Source organism: Trichoplusia ni, assembly GCF_003590095.1.
Source record: "Trichoplusia ni isolate ovarian cell line Hi5 chromosome 3 unlocalized genomic scaffold, tn1 tig00003742_group2, whole genome shotgun sequence".
In the NCBI taxonomy this organism is placed as follows: domain Eukaryota; kingdom Metazoa; phylum Arthropoda; class Insecta; order Lepidoptera; family Noctuidae; genus Trichoplusia; species Trichoplusia ni.
Window position 1 is genome coordinate 1 of NW_020799599.1, and position 13,237 is coordinate 13,237.

A 13,237-nucleotide genomic window follows, 5' to 3' on the forward strand; every position below is an offset into this window, starting at 1 on the left:
TTAAACTCATTTACAATGCCATAATAAGGAGTTCATTAGATTATGGAACCTTCTGGCTGGAACCATGCAGCAAAGCTGCTATGGCTAGGCTAGATTCCATTCAATCAAAGTCTCTCCGCATTGTTTTGGGTTGTATGAGGTCTACCCCGATAAACGCTCTGCAAGTCGAGAGTGGCGACCCCCCTCTTTCTCTCCGTAGGCAGTATCTTGCGGATAAGTTCATTTATAAGTCCTACTTTCTTTCTACCCACAAGATTCTGTCTAAACTGACTACTTTGGAGCAGCTTTGCAATCAAAGTTCTTATTGGAGACATAAGGATTCCCCTCTCCCTATAAAGTCTTTTAGAAAAATAAAGTTGGTGGAGGAAACAGCCCCTATTCGCCAGTGTACCAAATTACCCGTCTATTCCTCCCCATATAGTGTTCTAGATTATGTTCCCCGAGTCTCTATTAACATAGGTTTAAATAAGGATTCGGTTCAGGCGAATGATAGGTTCTGTCAAATTATTAGTGACAAATGGCCGGATTATGCTAGGTTCTATACCGATGCATCTAAATTATCCCCAGACGGCTGTACCGGTATCTCAGTTTATATCCCAAACTCCCAAACCTTTTTGCAGTTCCAGTGCCCTCCGGAAACATCTGTTTTCACTGGAGAGTGCATTGGCATTCTCGAGGCATGTTTATACATTGCGGCACACAGCAATATTTCTAAAGCTGTTATTTTTTCCGACTCCAGTAGTGCCCTGGAGGCTATTGTCAAAAATCCCTTTAAGGATTTCCTTCGCAGTCCCATTATTTTTAATATTAAAAACCTTTTGTTTTCTTGCTCCAGTAAGGGCATAGAGGTTATATTGGCATGGATTCCCGGACATAGGGGTATTACAGGCAACGAGTGTGCGGATGTCGCGGCGAAAGCTGCTATTTCTAGCAGCTCCGCAGACCGGAAATATTTCTCAACTGAAGTCTACGACCTGATCCATAGCGCGAAATCTGACCTCTTCGTGGCCTGGCAGTCTTATTGGTCTGAGACCAGTAAGGCCAAAGGCGGAGCATATGCAGCAATTCAGCCTACTATTCCTTCTAAACCGTGGTTTTATAAATTCAAAAAGGTTCCAAAGACGGTTACGTCAGTAATATGCCGTATCCGTATTGGTCATTGCTGCACTCCAGTTTTCCTCCACAAAATTAGAGTCCGCGACAACCCACTTTGTATCTGTGGTCAGGACGAAGGTTCCATCGACCACATCTTTCTAAATTGCCCCCTGCACAAAAATTGCGCTTTGGATCGGGTCGTGACTCAGTTGGGAATTCAAAGACCAGTGAACACCCGTCACCTCCTGTCTTTTTTCCCTAATCCCCGAATTATATGTGCATTTTGTAGATTTATTAAAGCTAACAATATTAAATTATAACTATGTAGTATATACGTGTAAATAATATCTATAGTATGTATAAGCAAATACTAACATCTATTTTGTGTTGTTTTAGGCACCGGAATCCTGCCGAAAAACCACTAGTACTCCAGACAATTATATTTCACAGTGCCCATGTGTGGTCATTACACGACACTGGCAGAAATTGCTAAAACAGTTAGCAGATTGCCATAAGCAAAAAAAAAAAAAAAAAAAACTTATATCTTCTAACCACGCGGACGAAGTCGTGGGCAACAGCTAGTGATGTAATACAGTTTATTATTTTTTTTTCCTATTCAGTATATTAAACTGGTATTTCATCTTATCCAAGATTACCTACCGGACGATTAGGCACAGCGGTTCAATAACCGGAATTCTATGCTCAAGGTTACCGGTTCTAACCAAGGCTATATTATATAACTTTAACGTTTCAAATATAGAGAGACTAGTTGTCCCAGCATACTGTTGTTTAGCTATAGTGCAGAAAAATATACGAAATATAACGCTGAAGAATTTTTTTGTTTGAACGCGCTTATCTCAGGAACTACTGTTCAAATTGAAAAAAATAATGTGTTCAATAGACCATTCATCGAGGAAGGTTTTAGGCTATATAACATCACGCTGCAACTAATAGGAGCGAAGATACAATGGAAAATGTGGCAAAAACGGGATAAATATTCATCTTCGAGGGCTTCCGTTCCAAAATTCCTAACTTATATCTTCTAACCACGCGGACGAAGTCGCGGGCAACAGCTAGTATACGAATAAAATTAAATGCTTTTAGATGTATGAAAAATAGATGTCCGATTCTCAGACCTATTGAATATTTGCACAAAATTTCATAAGAATCGGTCGAGCCGTTTTCACAGACCTTGTGTTGAAATTTTTCAACAGTTGTAAATTGTTGCGGGTCGTGAGATATAGGCTGTGACAAACGAAAGGACAGCGGTGTTTCAGTAAGAGAGTTTCGTTTTTACCCTTTGGGTTCTGAAACCCTAAAGACTCTATGGTTGTTTCTTAAGTTAAATAAATTAAAAACAATGATTATATTAATCATCTATATCTATACTAATATATAAAGCTGAAGAGTTTGTTTGTTTGTTTGAACGCGCTAATCTCAGGAACTACTGGTTCAAATTAAAAAAATATTTTTGTGTTGAATAGACCATTCATCGAGGAAGGCTTTAGGCTATAAACCATCACGCTGCGACTAATATGAGCGAAGATAGGTACAGTGGAAAATGTGAAAAAACAGGGCAGTTATAAATCATAACATATATCTTCTACCCACGGGAACGAAGTCGCGGGCAACAGCTAGTATTAATATAAAAATACCAACCTTTTAACGCCACGCTAGCTCAGTGCGGACGATTTCAGATTAAATATTTGGAATCCAGGTTTCCTCACGATGTTTTCCTTCACCGTTTGTCAGTGGTGTCTTAGAATAATTATTCATGTACTAATACTCAATTTTAGTACATTTTGAAATATCTCACAAGAATCTTATAAAACACTAGCTGTTAGTGCTGTTACCCGCGACTTCGTCCCCGTGGGTAGAAGATATAAGTTATGATTTATTTATACCTACCAACCCTGTTTTTTTCACATTTTCCATTGTATCTTCGCTCCTATTAGTCGCAGCGTGATGGTTTATAGCCTAAAGCCTTCCTCGATGAAAGGTCTATTCAACACAAAAATATTTTTTCAATTTGGACCAGTAGTTCCTGAGATAAGCGCGTTCAAACAAACAAACAAACTCTTCAGCTTTATATATTAGTATAGAAGTATAGATTTGTCATAGGATATCATGGTCAAACGAAAATAGTACCTATTTTATAGAAAATTAGGTTCAAATTATAATTTCTACAATCAGGTATGTTTTAAATTGTATTGCCATTGTTTTACAAAACAATTATTTATAGATGACGTATAAGAATTCAAGCAAAATTAGATTTTATGTTTATACAATTATAGTTGAATTTGGCTTGATAGGTTAAAATTGTTTATTACACCTCATTTTATGTTCATAATAGGAACGATTAACATATTGACATAATTCCGTTCATTTTTTGAATAACAATAGAATGCCGCCATATTTGATTTGATTCGCGGTTTAATTTAATGAAATTATGTAATTTTAAAAACTACAAAATCTTAAGCCGGCTTGTGAAGTGTAGCTGGTTAATTTATATTAATATCAAATAATACTGTTTTAAAGAGATAATGCTAATAGCTAATAAATAATAACAACAAAAATGTACAACCGACTTAACTAATAAATAGATTTAAAAAATCCAAATACCCACGTTTTTAAATGACACTCTATTCAAATTCTATAAAAATCCATCCAACCGTTATTATCGTTATAAATTGCATTATTATCGGGTCTGAAGATACCCTGAATGAAAGTGCCTCAATATAGAGTTACAAAAATCCTACCTCAACGACTAACAAACAAACAAACAGGAAAGTGAGTTTATATAAGCGTGGGAAAATCTTACAGCTATTTCACGTTAAATGAAAAAAGACAACAAAATGGATACATCCAGTCCGAAATTCTGAGTTACCAAACATAAAAAAAAAACAATTTAGGTACAGACGAATTGACAATCTTCTCCTTTTTGAAGCCGGTTGAAAAATAAATAACTTCACATCTGTCTAACGTACACAGATTTTATATTTATTTGTCTTCTGTGCCTTATCTTATCGTCCTACTAATATTATAAACGTTAATCTAATATATAAAATTCCCGTGTCACGATGTTAGTTACCGTACTCCTCCGAAACGGTTCGACCGATTCTTATGAAATTTGGTATACATATTGGGCAGGTCTGAGTATAGAACAACATCTATTTTTCATACCCCTAAGTGATAAGGGTTGCTCACACTAAAAAAATATATTTTATTTTTTAAACGAAATTGTTTGTTTTTATTTTTTTTATAATGTGGCATTAAAAATACATACAACTAGAAAAGAAAATCGGCGAAACAACGTTTGCTGGGTCAGCTAGTAATATATAAAATATGTAGGTACCTATGGATGTTTGTTCCTCTTTCACGCAAAAACCACTGAACGGATTTAGACGAAACTTGGTACAGTTGGTACACAGATAGTTTAAAATAATATTCTTCTGTCATACATAACTGAAGTCAAAGTAAAGACTAACGTAGGTCTAAGGAAAACAAACATATCTCGTAAGTGTACAAACATTATTTATAATGATGACGAAGCAAACAACTACGACACATACCTATTATAAGTAATCTTAATTAAATATGTCCATGAGAAACTGTATTTTTTTACGGCAGAACAATTTTTTTACAACTTGTAACACACCGCCATCTAGTCTAAAACAAAGCAAAATACTAGACAACCCATAAACTTACTCATATATACTACTAGCTGTTGCCCGCGACTCCGTCCGCGTGGACTTCAGTTTACAGCGTTCGGTGGTCCCCGCTTCCATGGGAATACATCCCCTTAGTGATCTTATAGCTTTTACACACCTTTTCAATTTTCTCTCGGGAACTATTCCAAAAATCTGGATAAAAGGTAGCCTATGTTCTTTTCCATGTCAATGGCTATATGCATGCCGAATTTCATCCCAATCCGTTCAGCAGTTTTTGCGTAACAAACATCCAAACATCCACACTTTCACATTTATAATATTAGTAAGGATTTATAAATTACACCTAGACACAACAAATGATCGTGCTCATCACATAAACATTTGTCCTGGGTGGGAATCGAACCCACGAATTTTCGCTCGCAGTGACTCTGATTTGACCTCAACCACTGGGCTATCCGTGCAGTCTATAGCCGATGACGATTGTAGATATATCCTTATAAGGGGTATCGTGTTGCCCAGGTAACCGGTTTGAGGAGGTCAGATAGGCAGTCGCTCCTTGTAAAACCCTGGTACTTAGCTGAAACCGGTTAGACTGATAGCCGACCCCAACATAGTTGGGAAAAGGCTAGGCCAATGATGATGATTGCATATATATACTTAGACTAGAAAGCCTGTTGACAGACAAAGAAGGATTTATCTAGGCGCTCATTATGATAACACATTATTATATTATCTACTTGATATTAAAATACAAATACCAACCGGTAATCACGTATATAATTGCGAAACAGTTGTCAACCTCAGACTGATAAAAATGTTGTTAAAGATATCACAGTTATTGCTTGTTCAAATAGGAGTTATCTTTTAAGATAGCAGTGATGTTTATGAGAAGGTTAAAAAAAGATCTGACTGTATAATGAAAAATTGCATTTACATTGTGTCTAGTTGATTTATTTTTAACAAAATATAATAGTTTGCGGTAATAATTGTCGTTGTGGGATTGCCGTTTTGTCTAACTATGCGACAGTCCCTGTCTGTCTGTATATCTCGCTTTCATGCCAAAACCGAACTGACAGCAATGAAATTTGGTATATAGATTGTCTAGTGCTTGAGGAAAGACATATTTTAATAAAAAAAATAACTGAAAAAAGGTCTGTAAGGGCGGGTAATGGGCTTCATAGTTTGTATGAAACTTCTTGACTTTGAAATATTGTTTATTTAGGTCAATGACGAAGTCTGTCCGTATGTCTGTCCCACTTTGTTAATTAAAATCTATGCGGACGGAGTCGCGGGCAATAGCTAGTGTAGCACATAACTCATAAATGTTCCATCTTCCTCAGACGATGAAGCTGTGTCTTCTGCTCCTGGCGGTCGTCTCCTGCGCGCATGCCTACCACATACTGGTCTGGGCGCCGCTACCATCGCACAGCCACAATACTCTCGGCAAAGGTATCGTCGATGCCCTTATGAATGCAGGTCATGAGGTGAGAATAAGCAAATAGGTTATTTTTAATGTATTTTTTTAAGCTTTAGTTTAACCGCTCGTGGCTAAGCTATACCCGCATAAGTGAATCGATCACAGGTTAAGCCACGCTTAGATGGGTGATGGGTGACGTAGATGGGTCACCATCTTTGTCATAGCGAGTTCCTCCGTGTTTCGGAAGGCACGTTAAATTGTGGGTCCCGGCTGTTATTCCTACATCTTTGACAGTCGTTACGGGTAGTCAGAAGCTTGAAAAGTCTGACAACCAGTCTAACCAAGGGGTATCGTGTTGCCTATAACTGGGTTGAGGAGGTCAGATAGGCAGTCGCTCCTTGTAAAACACTGGTACTTAGCTAAATCCGGTAAGACTGGAAGCCAACCTTAACATAGTTAGGAAAAGGCTAGGCCGATGATGATAGTTTAGTTTTACCATTTTGCGACGTGTCGCGGGTTCAATAATCGTGTAGGACAAGTATAAGTGTGATCTTGTTCAAGACACTATGTCTTTGTGCATGCGACTTGTTTGTGAAACCCCCGAGACACGAGGATTGTGTACCTTACTGAGGGAAATGCAGGAATCGTGAAAAAAAACAACAGGAAAACTTTAAAAGAGTCAGCGACTACTGAATTTTGCTTCGATATCTTCTCAGGGTAGTCAGATAAGACATGTCGACTCCGGCGTTCTCAAAAAAGACATGAGAAGAGATGATATTTTCTACCAGCGAAATGGTGATTTGATTTCATCTCCGATGTATGTCTGCTATAAGTAGTTAGGAGGTGGCCAAAACAGCCTCAAAGTTTGGACTCCTTTGATTCGTTATGACAAGCAGTCTGATCGCAAACAGGAAATAAATCTTAAAGAAGTCCTGTCGAAAAGGTTTTTTTTTTATTAAATTCTTGTTTTTCAGATAACATGGGTGACTGGTTTCCCTGAGATAGTGAAGAATCCGCCGAAGAACTTGCACATCATTGATGGCAGCGCCACCAGGGTGTTTGTGTCGGGTATGCGAACTACTTTGGTATTGTAATTTTGTGAGGATGTTTCATACTTCAAAGATCAGTATGAAATCCTCGAATGCTTGTCCTGAGAGAAACCTAGACATACCCGAGGGATAATATCCTTGACGTGGAATTCGTTTTTCCCACGTTTTTATACACTCACTTTCTTGTTTGTTTGTCGTTCCGGTTGGATTTCTGCAACTCAATTTTTAGGCAATTCCCGATAAGCTAGCAGGGTGAAATTTTCAGGGTAGCTTCAAATCCGATGACAATGCAATTTACAATTATAAAAACAAAGGAACCGATTTTGATAAAAATTTGAATGGAGTTGCATTTAAAACATGCGTATTTAGATTTTTTAAATCTATTTCTTATCCCTATATTGGATCGAAAAGAGCTATTAAGAGGAAGATTTTGACCGAGCAAATTTTTGATTTCCAGACATGAACATGCTGACATCCGAAACCAAGATGGACGTAGGTTTTATCAAGCAGTTCGCTCGGAATGTAACGATGGCTGGTCTGACGATCCCCGCCCTGACAGAAGCGCTGATCAAGACACAGTTTGATGCTGTGGTCACTGAGGCGTTCTTCTGCGATATCCCCGCTGGGTAAGGTTTAGATTGAAGTCATTTACGTTTCACCCTGGGAATAACCGAACTAGTCACACATATTCGGCTTTATTAAACTTATGAGATCGTTTTGGTATATAATAAGGATGATGACTGGGTATAAAAAGAAAAAATCTCATTAGTCCCTCAGTTAGATAATAGAAAAGTATGAGACACGTATTTTTTCCTTTTTCAGAAAATCTAGAATTGACAAAGATTAACTGCTTTAAAGTTTAGGAGAGGGGGCTTGTGACGTAACGATATGGTAAAATTTATACTCAATCGTGACGTCACGCGTAAGTTTCATTCACTGTAATTTGGTCAATTTATGTTTGCGGGACAAATTAAAAAATACGTATCCATTATTATACAAAAAACTACAAGACGGAAACTGCAAAATTTTTTTGTCATCATCCCTATTGAATAAAGACGACAAGTTTAATATTATACTCCACAACTTTCTCACATCGCTATCTAGTCTTTCAACTTATAAAAATACTTATGTATTTCTAAATACATACATAGATATATAACACCCAGGCATAAAACAAATTATCGTGCTCATCACACAAACATTTGCCCCGATGGGGAATCGAAAGCACGACTTCCGTTATAGCAATCAAGGTCGCTGACCACTAGACAATTTTTTTTTCTTTATTTATTTAGTAGTTTCACATAAGACCATGTCAGCCCCATCGTTACCTAAACATACAAAACCCTTATCTTAAAATATTTCACTACCAGACAAAATATGTAAGTGAACACTATCAAATACCACACCTTTTAATACCAATGTCGTATTCACCTTCTCAGGGTCGCGGCCGTCCAGCAAGCACCCTGGATCCTGTTCAACGGCGTCCAGCTGTCCCCGTTCCTGGAGTCGCAGGTTGATGACGTGCGCTCCTTATCCACAGTCCCCCTGCTGTTCAACGATAGCCCCACCCCCATGGGATTCATCAACAGAGCCGTCAACGTCTTCATCTATTCAGCCATTACTTTTAGCCAGCTGTGAGTTTTGTTTTGGGCTTTTTTTATACGACACCCGCAGAATTTAATCCTTGTGTGTTGGGGGTTTCCTCAAACATAGTCACATGCACTATAACACAGATTCGGAACAAGCATTTTAGGATCACACAAATGCGATTGAGGTTATCAAGCCAAACATATTGTGTAGTGTGAGTTCGATCGTCGCACAGGAGAAGGATTATTTTGTGTGATCCTTGTGTGTTTTTGTGCGTGTGACCTGAATGTTTATTGATACAAAGATTAAATTCCTTTTTTTATTATTTCTCATCAAAAAAGAAAATTAACCAAAAATTAACCAATATCTCCAGGTGGTCTCGTCATCAAGAGGTAGATCTCTACAAATCGACATTCGGTCCCATCGCGGCCGCCCGCGGGGTCCCGCTGCCGGACTTCGAGGACGCTCACCACAACGTATCCATATTGCTGGTGAACGCTCACGAGTCGCTCACACCAAGCTTCAGTACTCCACCAAACGTTATCAACATCGCTGGTTACCATTTCGATGAGAACCCTGCTCCATTACCTAAGGTTTGATAATTTGACAAGATTTTATTCAATACTAAGACTTATATTGCATTCCACATGTAATTTTATGTGGTAAAATGTATAATTAGATCATTACATAGACCTTTCGGGCACAGCAAATAGGTAGTTTAGCTAGCCCGTCGATATAGCTCAAGTAAGTGTCAAGCGTAGCTTAACCTGTGATCGATCAACTTGTGCTTATAGCGTAGCCACGAGCTCCTCTTAGTTATAAAGCATTTCTTTTTCCAAACTTTAAGGATCTTCAAGACCTGCTTGACGGTGCTAAGAACGGTTTCGTCTACTTCAGCATGGGTTCAGTGGTCCGATCAGCCATGTTGGCTGAACACACGAGGTTGGCTTTGATCAAGATCTTCTCGAAGCTGCCTTACACCGTGCTGTGGAAGTTTGAGGAGCCGATCAGTGGACTGCCACCGAATGTCCACGTTAGGCCGTGGCTGCCACAGCCCAGCGTACTTGGTAGGTGATGCTGTAACTGAATACTTTATTAAATAAGTAGAACTTAGCTCGTCTGAAAGATGGCCATTTGTGAAAGTACCAATGCTAAATTAAGCGCTTAGATGAAATAGAAATAAAGAAAGAAAAAGCATTTATTCGACGCCATGACACATAGCGCACATACAAACGGACACAATACAGACAAGCACAGATAAATTTAAACAAAGGTACATTCGTTAAATCAAATTTTGGATTTTTAGAACAAAATCTAGTAAATAACATTAATTCAGCGTTGACGCATAAATTAATAATAACGTTTCGTTACTCTTAGCGCATAGGTACCTCCAAGATGGGTAGAGCGTTGGCACTTTTAATACAAAACATTACTTAAAGCTAGAATCATAATCCTAGCCTTTTCTCAACTATGTTGGGGTCGGTTTCCAGTATTACCGGATTCAGCTAAGTACCAGTGTTTTACAAGGAGCCACTGCCTTTCTGACCTCCTCAACCCAGTTACCTGGGCAACACGATACCCCTTAGTGAGACTGATTGTCAAACTTTCTAGCTTATGACTACCCTTAACGACCCGTCACCAATCTACGGACCGACCGTATCAAGAGTAGCTCAACCTGTGATCGAACTATTTGTGCTTAGCCTTTACTTAAAAGTAAAAAATTAGATCATAGAAATATTAACATTATATCTACTAACCTCATCGACCGCCACTAGATGGCGTTGCACCGCATACGACTCTATAATAATACCTCAAATTTTCCCACAGCCCACAAAAACATCAAACTCTTCATTACCCACGGTGGTCAGCTCAGCGCTCTAGAAGCAGTTCACCACGGGGTCCCGATGCTGGCTGTGCCGGTATTCGGAGACCAGCCGAGCAACGCCGAGCGCGCCAAGCGGGGGGGATACGCCTTGAGGGTTGACTTCCATCCCGACATGGAGAAAGATTTTGAGGCCGCGCTCAAGGATCTACTTAGTACCGATAAGTAAGTTTATTTTGTAAATAATGTAATCTTTATATAAGGAGAGTGTGATTGAGTGACGTAGAAACGCAAAGCTATGGGTCTGCGGGCGGTGAGATATAGGGAACCGTACACCTCAAAGAGTAGTCAGCCAGCTTAGGGACAACAGGCTAGCGGGATTGTCAGAAACCCGTGGCTCCGTTACCAACACGAAGAATAGCAAGAAAGAAATATATCAAACACTAGCTGTTGCCCGCGACTTCGTCCCCGTGGGTAGAAGATATAAGTTATGATTTATACCTGCCCTGTTTTTTTTTCACATTTTCCATTGTATCTTCGCTCTTATTAGTCGCAGCGTGATGGTTTATAGCCTAAAGCCTTCCTCGATAAATGGTCTATTCAACACAAAAAGATTTTTTCAATTTGGACCCGTAGTTCCTGAGATAAGCGCGTTCAAACAAACAAACTCTTCAGCTTTATATATTAGTATAGAGTATAGATGTGTGGGTTTTGGTCAGTAGAGACGCGGGCGGAGTCATTTGATAATTTCGTTCCCGGAAAAAAGAGGCATAGAAACTTTTTTTTATAAAAATTTTGCACAGTACCTTTTAGAACGTCGAACGATACGAAGGACTAAGAAAAGATTTTTGAATAACCACCCCTTAAGGGGGTAAAGTCAGTGGCTAATTTAGTTAGTTAATTATAATTAGGTTTTTTTTATATTTTATAAGCGCCGGAAGGCTAAATTACCCTAAAATTGATTTAAAATCACAATAGACATTTTTTTAACAAGAGATATTGGCGTTGACTTGTCAATTCAATACATTTATGTCATTTATTATGTATATTTGTTACAGATACTCAAAGCGCATTAAGGAGCTGTCAAAAACTGTTCCGCGCACGGCGCAGTCCGGCCCGCACATCTCATCAAACATTATGTGGAGCTTGCTATTGAGAGCAAAGGTAAATATTAATAAAGATTTTCTTATTTTTCTTTAATTAAAGACGTTTGGATTAGAAAGGGTCAGACCTTTGCCTAGCAGTGGGATCCAAAACAGGCTATACCTATGTAAAAAGTAATTTAATCCTTGTATTACGGAGGTTTCAAAACATACAAGTCACATGCACAAAGACACCCAGACTCGGAACAGGCATTCGTGGATCACACACATGCTTGTCCTACGCGTTGATCGAAACGCGTCACGTCGCGTACTATGGGCTTGGCGTGGTGACGTATACCACTCTGTTACCAGGGCTGTCAAAAAAAACATACACATTCTTACATATAGACTCCTTCCAGCTTCTAGACCTAGCAAATTAGCGTCTCATTAGCAACTAGCTTTTCGCCCGCGGCTTCGCCCGCGTTGAGGTCGGTTATATCGCGTTTCCAAGAGAACTCTTCAAAAGTTCGGGATAAAAACTATCCTATGTTCTTTCTCAAGGTCAACTCTATCTCTATACCAAATTCCATTAAAATCAGTTCAGTGGTTTAGACGTGAAAGCGTAACACACAGACAGAAAGAGTTACATTCGCATTTATAATATTAGTAGGGATAATTAATACAGACATACAGGCTTCTATATTCATGTAATTTAATTATCTTGACGACCTCCGTGGTCGAGTGGCGTACGCACCGGTTTCAAGGTGTCGCTAGCTCTGAGGTCCCGGGTTCGACCCCGGTCGAGTCAATGTAAAAATTCACATTTCTACATTGTCTCGGGTCTGGGTGTTTGTGGTGCCTTCGTTGTATCTGAATTCCATAACACAAGTGCTTTAGCAACTTACTTTGGGTTCAGAACAATGTATGTGATGTTGTCCCGCATTTATTCATTTATCTATTTCTTTTTTCTACAGGTGCTTACCATCTTCGGTCAATAGCTTTGAAATACAAGTGGTATGAACGTTGGATGTTGGACATTTTCGCAGCATTCGTCATCTCAGTGACAGCTGTCATACTGTTGACGAAATTCGCGATAAAACACTTTTAAACAAACTGACAGGGAAGAATACGAAACGTATTAATATTAAGCAAAAATCAAAGAAAATAATTAGGGAATAGGTTTTAATTTATTTTTAAAACTTTTTTTTCAACAAGTAAATGTTTTAAACATTTTAATTTAATGTGAAAGCAGCAGTATTTCACTTTACTTATGGTGCGATGATTTCTTAAATTTGTGATACAATATTAATTAAAGTAAGACTAGGTCATAATTACTTCTTTGAGGCAGATTCATAGTTATTAAATAATGGTTTACTCTCTACCGGCCAGCTGATTACGGAGTCCGGTTGGGTCCGAAACTAGATTAAAAAAATCTAAAAACCTTCGTCTTTAAATTCACTCCATTCAATTTTTTCAAAATCGGTCCAGCACTTTTTTATAGTTGTAAATTGCAT

General features: G+C 38.5%; 1 pseudogene; it reads left to right on the forward strand.

Annotated features, from left to right (window-relative positions):
* The first annotated feature begins 6,053 nt into the window (after positions 1-6,053).
* LOC113506187 lies at positions 6,054-12,878 on the forward strand (annotated as a pseudogene).
* Positions 12,879-13,237: the final 359 nt, after the last annotated feature.